We start from the raw sequence: 14,159 nt of genomic DNA on the forward strand, positions 1-14,159 counted from the left end.
ATTATTATTATTATTATTATTATTATTATTATTATTATTATTATTATTATAAAGTAGTAAATAAGTAATAAAATAGAAAAAATTTGTTTTTTGAAATTATTTTTATTGATTCTGTAAATGTAAAACTATGGTCGTGATAGATTTTTGGAAGAAAATTTGGGTCGCTGTCCTAAAAAGATTGAGAACCACTGTGCTAAATATTTTAATCCCAGTAGTAATATCATAGGCCTATTGTAAGAACATAAGTATGAAAAAAAATGATAAACACACTTCGTCTGCTAAAATAATTATTTAATACAATTCTATTAATAATCATTATTACTCGTGAGGTGTTCATATACAAAAAAAAAAAATATAAGAATAATAATCTGGAAATTTTTAAATTACAGTGAAGAAAAAAATGTTTTATCTTACTTTTTACCTTTAAAATCCAAATGCATTATTTATTTATAGTTTCAAATATAGAAAATGTATCCGCCTATAAATTCCAGAAGTAAATTATGATCTTGTTCAGTTAACAATATTTAATAGTTTATTAAAACGTTTTTTTGGTAATGCTAAATTCTATAAAGTATGTAAACTATAAATCACACTTACAGTAACTACCCGAATATTTTTTAAATTTTAGAAACTAACCTACATTTTAAAATTTTTAACACCAGTTGTTCCGATTTAATTTAAATTCATATTATATTAGTATATTTTTTTCGTGCAACATTTAAAAATAAAATAAATCTCATTAGCTGCATAAATGTTCATAACTAAGTATATGATTGGTGTTAATTTGTAATGATACATTAAATTTTCGTTTATTTAATTTATTAGTATATTACTAGTTTAGAAGTGTAAAATTGTATTTATATTAAAGCTCTTAAACACGTGTCACGGAATTCACGTGTACACGTGAAATACGTGTTTATCCAAGTATAAATCCATTTTTATAATGATAAAAATTAGTAATTTTATGTTATACACTTGAAGTTTTAATAAAATATTATTAGTACAGTATTAAGTTAAGGATATACGTTTTTATTTTGAATTTTACACGTGACACGTGACACGTGAATTCCGTGAATTCACGTGTATTAAGAGCTCTAATTTATATAAATATTTTATGCTTACAGTTCTGTGAAGTATTAATGTAGAATTTATTTTTTTGAATATCTTCACATGTTTTTCAAGTGGATTGGTAGATCTATATCAGACTATTCAATTGAATAATGATACTATATAATAATTAGTAATTACAATTAAAGTACCTATATTCTTCGGAAAACATTAAAATTATTTATTATCTTGGGAATTCAAGTTTTATCAACACACTATATTTATATAAAAATGGACAATAACGTTACAAACTTATTAATAATATGTTTATCATAGGGTGCTCAGATTAAGAAAATAAAATCAAACATCGAACTTTAACACACCTATGCATGATGTAATCATACTGGTTCTTATATAAAAATATTTTAGTTCATAATAATGACATTTTAGACATGAATAGTCAATTTTCTTCGAGAAACAATATAAAAATATAATTTTTAAAAATGTAGTCATAATAAATAGTACTTATTGTTAAACTATTTTAATACTTAAACTTTAATACTTTATATACTAACGGTTAATTTTAATAATGATTAAATGAAAAATTATATTTGATTTGAACCATTAATATTACCAGTTTTGTAATTTAACGCTATTTTCAAAAATTTTAATATAAAAAGTTAAAAAGAATTCATGTATTTGGCACTAATAAAATATTGGATTTTTTTCAGTATTTCAAACATATCGTCGTTAACCGATCTCGATTATTGGCTTGGTTCGGAGGTAGAAAATGAACTTAACAAAATGTAGGGTCTAGTAACAAAAAAAAAATATTGTTTCTTATGTAAATGTAAAGAACGCTATGTTTCTTAGGTAACACTTATTCAAAATACGAGTATATTGGAAAGAACTTAAAAATATTTTGATGATATGTTTGATTAAGAATCATATTATATTTTGTAATTTCATATTTCTATCAAACGTCTGTAAATAATTTTTGTGTTCACTGACGACTACTTTTTTTTTATGTTTACGATAATAAGGTTTGGAGGAAGAGAAAATTAAATATTCATCTCAAGATCAATAGTTTAGTACCCGGGAATGTTCTAATGAAAACCATCTGTTGGCCAAAGGTTAAATTTGTGAATAAAATATTTGACGCAGTCTTCAAATCCAATTGTTTTGTCTACAAATTAATAAATGCGTTTACGTTTGTCAAATTACAAATAATTAGTAACCTTAGCAATAATTATATAACACTAGATAAAAATACTATAATAATAAGTATTTACAGTTCACTGAAAAAAAAAAAAATAATAAATTAGGTTTTAGATTCAAAAATTCATTTTTACGAATTTTAATATACTTATTTTGTAATAGTAATAAATCAATATAACTTGTTAGGTAAAAACCATTATGCAAACATGAACAATTATACAATTATGAATAATTCATAAAAATGCATAATGAAACTTAGTAATTTGATAAAAATCAAAATTTAATTATACTGAATTATCTATATTTATATTTTTTTATGTTTAAATTGATTTATTCAATCAATAAGTTTTGGTAGTTTTCAAATGCATGATCTTAATTTTTTTACATATGAACAAAATAGTCATATTAATTAATGTATTTATGTTGTGATAAACATGTTTCATTATTCTCGAAATTCTATTAAATATAAATCTTTATAAATAATGTTTAGTTTATTAATTTTAAATATTAATTTGTGCCCATTGGTCTCTTAGCGACCAAAATATTAGTTACATATTTTCGAAACATAAAATATTCAGTATTAATAGTTAAAAATAAAAATAAAAATAAAAATTTAGTTAAGCTCAATATGTTACTTGAGATTAATTGGATAGGTGAAAACTGATACATACATAGTTTCCCTTATTTTAACTTAAATAACAAATAATACAATTTAAAGCCCCCTTTTGTCATGTTGGTTTTTGTGTATTGTGTATCTATGAAATATGTTCTTAGACGTAGAAATCGAATTTTCACAGAATCACAATATCCATTGAGTTTTGGGAGGATTCTAGTACCACCTCTAAACCTTCTATATGCACCTGACATATTTAGCAATGTCTTTTTTTTTTTTACTTAATGTGATATCCACCTTCACCTTGCAGTATTATAATACATGTATAATCCGCCCTCTTTTCAAAATTGAAAAATATATATAATGCGCGATATTTTTTCCAGTCAAACAACCCAAAATTGAACAATATACCATTCTGCAACAATATTTTGTTCGTTTAAGCATTATAACATAGACTTACACTAGACACATTTATTCTTTTATACACTTTTCTTTTCGCGATCCGCTAAAGAAATAAAAATCATTATTTCCCACGAAACGTATGCCCTTTAAAATATATACAGTACATTTTTTATGCCATGTTTAAACTCATATTGAAATAAAATGTGTTTTATAAGTACGAAAATAAATGAAAATATAAATTACGATAAAAATATGAGGATAATTTATACAGAAAAACAAAAAAGTTTAGTATTTTACTTTTAAATCGAGAATCACTGTAGAGTTGATTGTTCTTACACAAATCGTTTACTTATAGCAGAATGTTATAAATGTTTGCATATTTATTCGATCAATATGAACAATTTTAATGCAATCGAAAATAAAAATATTTCATTTGAATATATGGTATTTTTCTCTCCAAATGGATTTTAAAAACAAAGCTTGCCTTTCTGTAAACAACATACATTAAGACCTGACACCCATATAACTAACAACCGTGTTTGTGACGTCTTTGAAGAGGTTTGTAACGATGTTTACCGCCTTCATGGATTCATGTGATCTACCAATTTTCGCTAATTACATGAGCTAAAAAATATATTATAAATTATTTAACCAATTATTGTAATCACCAAGCTCTAAATGAATCTGGAGTTCAGAGTTCAGACGTTTCTAAAAAATTGTCTTTAATAAAAAAAAAAAAAATGGAAAGAAGTATATGTGATGGAAACATACTACTATAAAATTAATAATAAGGGCTTTTTTAAAGATTGGCTATAACTTAAAATTTGCATCATCATAATCATAAACGTTGAATATCGCAATAATAACATTTTTTATCATTTATTACCGACACTTGGACTGACAGTGGCGTATATATGGGGAGGATTTCTGGGTTCAACCCCCTCCCAAGGCCAAAAAAAAAAAAAGAAAATTGTTTTATTATTGATGATGTGTTATATATTCGTAGTTTCATTATTACGCTTTGAACTTAAAATATACAACTATACAAATATTATGATAATTAAATAATTATATTGATAGGTGTTTGAAAAGTTTTGTTAACTATGCTGTTTTTATATTCCAATAGCTATTAATTTATTGTAATGTAAAAGTAAACTGTAAATTGGTAAAAAAGTTGTATAAAATAATAACTGTTTATAGCAGTTGTATAGCTGTTTATAGCAGTTATTTATCTTATTTATCTGTACAACAAAAAAAAAAGATGATTATTTTTGTTAACCCCCCCCCTCCAGAGTAAGATCGAATGTACGCCACTGTGGACTGCTAATTCTATAAAATTTCATTGAAATGTTTACTGCCATGTATTTTATATTGCGCATAATGTTTTCAATTATATGTGTTTTGAAGAAAATGTGATTTCCAATTATAACATTTATTAATACACGAAATCAGTACTATTTTAAATCCTAAATTGGAATTTTCAATGATACATTGTTTAATAATGCTCTAACATTTTATAACAACTTGTGTTTTGAGTGAAATTAGAAAATTACAAGTTACTATATTTAAACTATTATCAGAACTCAGAAGTCTTTTCGGTTCATTTTTATTTGTTTGGTAAATACTAAATACCGTGTTATTAATACGAATTTTGTCAAGGTGACGTAGCGACGAATGATTTTATATTGTTACTTATATAATGTAAATAATTTTATATTTATTTTGTACCGTCTCCCATCACCAAAAGTTTTAATTACAAATAATAAATGAGATTTAATAATTGTTTATGATAAACTAATTGATGTAGTCAATTTTAAGTATTACTCATCATCAATTCTAATTTATGAATAGATTTCATTAATATATTTGTTCGTATAAAAATTAACAATATTCAAGTTTTCGAGTAATTAATAAAAAAATTATAGTACATAGCTTTTTAGTTACTTATATTAATGTATCTTTAAAAAAGCTTTTTTAGTTATTGAATTCCTCATTTGTTGAAATTTAATTGCAAAAATGCAAAGAAAATATTCACACATTACACTATACAGAAATAATTTTAATATTATATTCGTATTGAAGATCAATTTCATAATCAAATAAATAATGAGTGATAACTTTTAAAATAAGTTAATCGTTTTTATTGTTACGATCATTTTAAAATTGAAAAAATTATGTGATATTTTGGCTAGGGTTGTCAACTTCAAATTGTTTAATGTAGGACAATTTTTTTATGTCCAATTTATGCCATGTTTAAGCGGCGCACCCAGGATTTTGGTGGCGATGGGGGGGGGGGGGGGGGGGGGGGGTGAGAAGTACAAAATAAAAAAACCACCACTATGGTTATTTATACTGGTTATATGTATAAACAATACGGCCTATGATGGGGGGCATTGTCTATTTCCACCATAGCTACGACACTGCATAGTTTAGTAAGCAATACTACAACTAACAGTATATAATATTTTAATGATAACTAAGAAAAACATCTAAAACATTTTATTTATATCACTTTTATAAAATTAGCTTATTATTTATAATACTTGGATGTTTACCACCTTAATTAAACATGTAATAAATTGATAAAATTAACAGAATTATTATAATGAAATATAAATAGGTATTTTTGTAAAATGTAGGATTATTCTACAAATAGTTTATAGCATTGTTGATCGTAGGATAAATTAAACAAATGTAAGACAGTACTGTCCAATTTAGGACGGTTGGCAACCTTAATTTTGGCCATTACGGTTATCAGGGCGGACTGGCAGGACGGGTATGTGGCTATACCCCCCAGGCCCTCCAAAAATTGTATATTTGGATCTCAAGCTATAATTGCTCAAGTAACACTAGTCACTTGTTCACTAGTTTGCAAAACTTATACATGCCTGAGCTTTCAGGATCTCAGTAGGCCTCGGACGGTAATTATTTCGATAACACCCATTTGTTAATTTATCATGTTTATGAACCCTGCCAAATATTCTTTGTTCAAATATATTTTACGTTGTATATACAAAGGCGCCCATAGCAAAATTCTCAAGGGGGGGGACAACATTTTAATTTATCAATCTATTCATAAATAGGAACGACCCACGATATAGGAAGGGATTTACAAATTAACATTATACTATTAAATTATATATATCAAACTGGAAGACTATAAAATAATAATTATTTAACCAATTTACCATAAAAGTAATTTATTGAAATTTTTATGTAATTAATAATATAAGTTGGACACCTAAAACATTACTTATATTTATTAAAATATTAATTTACAAATATTATATAAATATTATGGTTGTGTACACACACAAATATACTTACAGTATTTTTGGAAATACACAATATTTTAAGAATTGATAATCCATAGAATAGAAAAGAAAAAGCGTATTGTTATTTGTAACTGATAACCTGACTTTCCAAACTAAATAAATAGATTTTTCATAAACAAATTATAGATTTTCATACATTAAATTAAATTTTTAAATTCTATTTAAATAAATATTTTCTGATCATAGTAAACAATTTTCTAAGATTTTCGACATTTTCCAGGGGGGGCATATCCCTACCTTTCCTTCCCATATGGGCGCCATTGTGTATATATATATATGTGTAGTTATACCCAAAATCACTTAAATCCAATGTTGATTTTTAAACACTAAGGCTACGTTCAGACGGTGACTTTTCGATTCGATTTTTCACGCATAGAATTTTATCGAATACGAGACAGCAATTCACACAGGCACAATATTCGATTCGATTTTTTCACGTACAGGTTTTGATGCATGGACATAGTAGCACTGTCGGCAGTCAACACATAATTGTTATCATAGATTCACGTGTTCCACTCTTTTTTTATTGGTATAGAAATGTTTATAAGAAATGTTTGGTATATCGAAGATTCTGGGTAAATTATCTTTTAGAAAATGGTCCATGACGTGAAAAACGTTTTGAAAAATTTTACTTAAACCTGACTGAGAACAGAAATTTTATAATTATTTTCGCATGTCGATGGCTAATTTTGATAATCTATTATTAAGACTAGAAAAGGATTCTACTATGTTGAAATACTATCGTCTTCCATTTTAAAGAGCTTAATAATAATAATAATAATAATAATAATATGCGTCGAACGACTGAATACGACTGAACGGATGAACGTAATGAACGAATTCGATGACATTTTGTTCATGTGAACGGCACAATATAAAGACAAGCACTATACGATAAAAATACATTCGAGATTTATCAAGTCGTAGTGAAAAGTTCGTACGGTATACGGAAAAAATATTTCGCGAATACGGAATTTTCCCGCCTAGGCTTCGTGTATACGTACAAATATAACATTCGCTGCCACTGCTCTTTTCGATGAAATCCCGTATACGGTATACGAGAAAAATATCGTCGTCTGAACGTAGCCTAAGTATATACCAAATATTGTTGTTTATATTTTAAGCTCTATCTATCCCGAGATTATAGTATCGAGTATAATTACTAATTAGTATTCGTCTCGTATCCCTGGACTTAAACGTCGGGACGCAAACAAAAAGATCTTTGAATTTGTTTCGTAAAGACGGACGCAGTAAATAATGGGTTGGAACTTGATCATATTTATTTATAATATATTAGGTTTAATTTGAACGATTTAAAATTTATAATTAGCTAATACATTTGTAATATAAAAAATTAATCTTTATTATTTTTTTGGAAAATTATCTTATCACATGAACAATTTTTCCAAAATAAGATAACATGACCATGATTTGATAATGTGTTTATTAAATAAAGATCGATAAAATGTATTATTTTTTAATGTAATCCACTAAAGCTTATAATCTGTTAACCCGTGTATGTTTTATGGTGGAATGATTTTGTCTCTAGAAATGATCATCCATCCGAGAGCTAGAGACACGTTACCAGCGCCAATTGGTGACTGCGACTATGTTCTGCATCACACTAAGTCCTATAGATTTAATTTTAGCGTAGAAAATATCGACCATAATAATATTGCTATTTGCCCATTTCGAAGATAGGTATTATTATTTTTTACAAATGCATGATAACCCGTTTTCAAAATTCGATTATTATTTATGATAAGTATTTAGTAAACAATAAACAATAATATACAAAACCAATAAATGATATTCAAATTATGAAATTTGATGACATATTTTAAACACGTTAATTTTACGCATGTCAGTTTTTTAAATATAACATACTTCAATCTTCCAAATCGTTATAAACTGTATTATTAGAAGAAAATATCACCATGTGATTTCAATAACCGTTATGAATGCACAGATATTTAAAACCTACAGTAGATTGAAGAATACGAGTCACTTTTGCATCAGTTATACGTTTTATATTAGATATTATGTATAACTGCATAAATAGGATCTATAATAAGATGTTATGTATTGACAAAATAATAATAAGAAAAAAAAATAATGTCACAGTAAAGATATCAGATATTCGGATCATGGGGTCTTGTCCTATTCAATTTTTTAGAAAATGAGGATTAAATTACGTAATTTATAAACACGCATTATGCTAAGAAATAAAAAAAAACCCGCTTAAACAATGATAGACCAAATCAACTCGTTTTTTCGTAATATTAAAAATTACATCATTATTCATTGTAATTCTTGTTTGATAAATTAATCACATGGTATTTTTTCGGTTTTATTTTGACGTACTACATGCAGTGCCGTCCCGAAGGGGGGTCTTAGGGGGGTGTCTCAGCCCCCAACGAAAACACCAATCAGACTTGTTTCATTATAGCCTAAGGACCTAATTTTACTTACGGAAAATAAATATTACATATTTTGTAATACAGTGTATACACGAATAAAATTTACATAACTACTTATTATACAATATATATATAATTAAACTGTCAAATTTAAGAACGTGCGACACTGAAACATATATATACATATATACACATGTTAAAAAGTAAAAATACGACTACACATAGTTAATCATACTACATACATTTGGTAAAAAAATTGTAATCGGCATTTTTCAAATTATTCATCCCTCCCTTTATTTTCATCTTCGGGACGGCCCTGATTACACAATAAGTTATAACTACTTACACAATTTCGCTGCGTTGTTATTATATATCAGTGGTCGGGAACCCGCGGCCCGCGAAGCAATTTTTTATGGCCCGCACATAGGTGATTAATTTTTGTTTAATAAAATTTTTCTTACAATTTTCAATACTATTCAATTCTTTTTTCTTTATAAATAAAATTTAATCTAATCATTAATAGTTGATGTTTATTCTATATAGTTATATAGTCAGTTTAATCTATAAAATTGTTATTATCTAATCGGAGTCAAAGATAATGATGGCTTCACTACTCAGGTATAGGATAAATTAAATATACTTATATATATTTAAAAGTTAAAATTTTAAATATATTTTATCTATGTATTTAATACATATGTATCTAATATATTTAATCTATGGTCATAGTTACTTTGCGTTTATAGAAATCAGTATTACACCGTGATTACGTCCGTACATGTGATTGTTTGCGTTTGTAATAGTTTCATTTTACAAGTAAATCCAAACATTATGACGACTAAATAAAGAAAAATTTGTGATGAATATCGTTTTTTTAATAATTCTTGGGTTGATTTATACTTCTTCGTCAAAAACAAAGGTAAGCCATTATGTTTAATTTGTCAAAAAATTAAATTTTTTCTTAAAAGCAGTTTTTTCCAGTAACATTCGTATTTTTTACACTCATATTTCTATGTAAAATAATCAAATGTAATAGCAATACAATTATTAATATATATCATATGTAAACATTTTTTTTTAATATGGCCCTTGATAAACATTTGAAAAATAAATATGGCCCGCGTGGTTCAAAAGGTTGCCGACTCCTGTTATATGCAGTCCGAATCGACAAGTTTTGCCTTTAAAACTAAACATTAATGCTAAACCGTAGTGCTAATGACTCGTTCAACTAATGAGGGACTAAAAGTTCAATGCGGACCAAATAGGATCGAAATGTATCAGTTCCCTAAACCACAGTATGTTCACTAATGATATTATGTGCTTTGCCTATAGTTTCGAATGTGTCCACCTGTTACTAGCAGCAGGGGGGATTCCTTTCACTGTCGTCTTACTACTACTATACTGTCTAGTCTGGTTCAATTCTATTGATTACGGTATAATAATATAATGTAGACACCTACCACGTATTATCTACTTGGTGTTGTGTAAATACTGTAGCGTATGGCTAGCGCCAAAAGTACGCCCCTCATTGAATATAGTCCAATTATCCGTGTTGGACCGGTACACCTTGAACATCGCAACGCGTTCGTAATATTTTCTGAATGAATGTACCGGAAGTTTATCCTCAGGGCTGCCAGACATTTTTTTTTCACGTACGTAACGTAGTTCGACCTTAGGTCAACAGAGGTTTTGAAAGTGTTCAATGTTATAACATAAGTAGTAGTTGTTTTATTTCGTTATTAATAATATTTATGTTATACTTATAATACATTAATAATAACTTATTATAGTAGTTTTATTGTTAAGAACATGTTGGCGAATAGTTTTGCGGTGGTAATAATCTGTTAAGAATCTATAAAAAAAAATTGTTTATTTTTAATTTATCTATATCGTTGGTCAGATGCATAAATGGAGGTAAATTTTCATATTTTCTACCAATATTTAATTAAAACTACTAGATATATATTATTCAGCGTTTAAAAATGTAAAATTAATTTTTCATGTTAAGAAATATTAAAAAGTTACGTGGAATGTGGAGAATAAAAACAAATTAATTTATGATAATATAATTGCATGAAGTAATTTTTATATACTTGCTAATATATTTATAGATATCTATACTTAACATGTTTCTGAAATATTCTAATCCAATATAGAAATGTACATCGGTTCCTAAATAAATCAAATTAAATTCTGTCGACAATTTTGGTCAATTTAAATTTTTAATTTTGTTAACTTTATACGAATTGGAGAAGTTTACGTCCCTATAATTAAATTTAAAAGTTATATACAGAAGTGCTTTTGACTCCAGTACTATTTATTTTTAAACCTTTGTGTTATGTTTATTATAAAAATGTCAAGAAATAAAGATTGAAAAATAGTCCATGGATATTCGTATAATTATATCGTTATATTATTTTAAATATCATCTGTATGAAAATTGATTGAGAAGTAAAACTAGTATAATTTGTCACTAGAATCTATCAATTTTAAGTTAAAGCTTAAATTTAAATTACATAAGATTATACTTCTCTGGCTATACAATTATTTATATTCGCTACGGGGGATATTGTAAAGTATTCATTTTACTTGTATAATAATAACAAATATCTGCGCAATGTTATAGTTTTAGACAGATTTAAGTATTCTCCGATAACTGGAGAAAATTTAATATGAAATGTTGTCATCTCTTAGAGGATCATTTATTTAATTTAAATCTCATAAAGAAAAATATAAATGTTTGTTTTAATAACAAATGAGTTCTGAAAGAATGTACTTCAGACGATATTTCCACTCTTGTAATGTTTAATTTAGATTGTTGAGTATATGATCCTTCATAGTCTTCCTTTTACTTATCGAATTTCAAAAGTTCTACATTTTAAATACACGCATTCAACACGCATAGAGTATATATATATATAGTAATGTAATTAGGATTTTATCTTTAGGGATTTAAAATATACAAAAACATACAGACTCTTTGGAAACCGATGCCTTGGAAGATTGAAAGTTAAGCATCATAAAAATATGTGTTCATTTAATCTATTTAAGATATTAAAGTTATTTATTTATTATTTATAAAATCATAATTTATTTTATATTTAGTTTCCTGAAAATGGGTACCTAAAATATTTACCTAGAAATATCATTTGATTTATTGAATTAATGAAAAATACTTGAATCCAAAATTAAAATTATGTCGAATTAATTTGTAGTATTTTGTTGTTGTTGTTATCATTTATTATTTAATTAACTTGATAATAATTTAAAATAATATAAAATATGTGGTCCTATGTATATATACATGTCCTATTCTAATATTATTAGAATAGGACAAATTGAGATGATGTGGAGAATCCATTAGTATTAAAAAATGTATATTACAAGTGATACGATTCGTTGGGTATAGTTTCAAGTATTTCTTATAGGTAGTTTATATATGAATGACAGTTATATAACACTTGAAAATGATTTGAAGTGATTGATATGTTAATTTTTGAAATTGTTAAACTAGTTTCGGTGTCATTTTATCAACGTGTTCAGAAAAATCAAAGAATATATTATTGACAACAATAAATTTAATTGTATACAAGTTAAATTACTTAGTTGTGTTGTCGAGAGACAATGTACTATGAAATGCCGTTGTGATAATGTATTTATATGAAGGATTATACATGTTTTCACGGCGAAAAAATGTAACAATTACCCGTAAATAAGACTATTGTTAAAGATTAAAGATTAATTAAGGATATTTCTTGTGCATCAATATATTTAAACTACCGTCGATAATAACAAAAAAATTACTTAAAAGTGACTTGGATTTTAAAAAAATTATCGCTTTAATTCTGGAACGTAAATTTTGAAATTTTAGAATCGATTCACTGGATGATTACGTATTGCACACAGCCCACTATACTACACGAATACGATACACATAATATTATATAACAAATACCCTTGCACGTGTGTAAACAATCTGGAAACTAAGAACAGATTGGCACGTGATCTACAATGGTATACGATTCCGATAAATCAGGCCCGTTTAGAGTATTTTATTCGAAGAAGGTCCAATGAAAAAAGGAATAAAAAAATGTCTTTTACTGGAACATATTCGAAACGTAGAAAGTCCGATCTGAGTATTTCAAGACCAGGTGGAAAGTCTGCATACGTAATGAGCACCAATTGGCATCCAGTTTTTAAGTTATTGTTTGAATGTTTCGAAAACGGTTTATCAAACAAGTGCACTTGTGTATTTACCATCACCAAGACGCATTTTTATGCGTATGTGCATATGATAATGTGCTCTATGATTTTATGCATGTATACGTATACATACATGAAACTACGGAAATTATAACATAACGCGTACGCAGTATACAGAGAGTTTTTAGGGAATAAGAAATAAGTAAATATACAATATATATATGCGTTATGTGTATATTTATATTTAAGAAGGGGAAAAAGTGTGTACAGCCGAAGAGACGTGGAGAATCCGGGAATATTGTTTAAAATTTAGCCGAGGTGCTCAGTCCCTGGATCCGGTCTGGTCCTCCACCCCGAGAGCGGCGTACAGTACCGGGTAGCAAAAAAGGTCATTGTACCCATTCGACCCAGACCGTCGGCTGTACGCGCGGGTCGCCCTGTGTGTGGCTGCACCATCGATCTGCTTCGCCCTCTATCCGCTGCCGTCGAACCGGGATACAAGCGCACACACACAAAAACACACACACACACACACACACACACACACACACACACACACACATACACATTCACACAGATACGCACTTACACAAACACAATACACAGACGCAAACGTATACGTAACACGCACACACAAAACAATACACGTACAAAAATACACACACACAAACACACACACACACACATGTATATACTGACACATATACGTAGAAATACGTTCACACGCACAAAACTCGCGCAAAACTATATATATATACGTATATACACGTCGTTCCCGCACGTTGCAGTCTGCACGACGACTTTTCAATTAGCTTTGACCACTACCGCCCTCCGTGGTACCGTTATTGCCTAGCAACCAGTAACCACCCCCGCCTACCTTCCGGTTGTCTACAACACACACATATACCTTCTTCTCAGTCT

The sequence above is a fragment of the Sipha flava genome, unplaced genomic scaffold (genome assembly GCF_003268045.1).
Source record: "Sipha flava isolate LNK unplaced genomic scaffold, YSA_version1 324_pilon_pilon, whole genome shotgun sequence".
Lineage (NCBI taxonomy): Eukaryota > Metazoa > Arthropoda > Insecta > Hemiptera > Aphididae > Sipha > Sipha flava.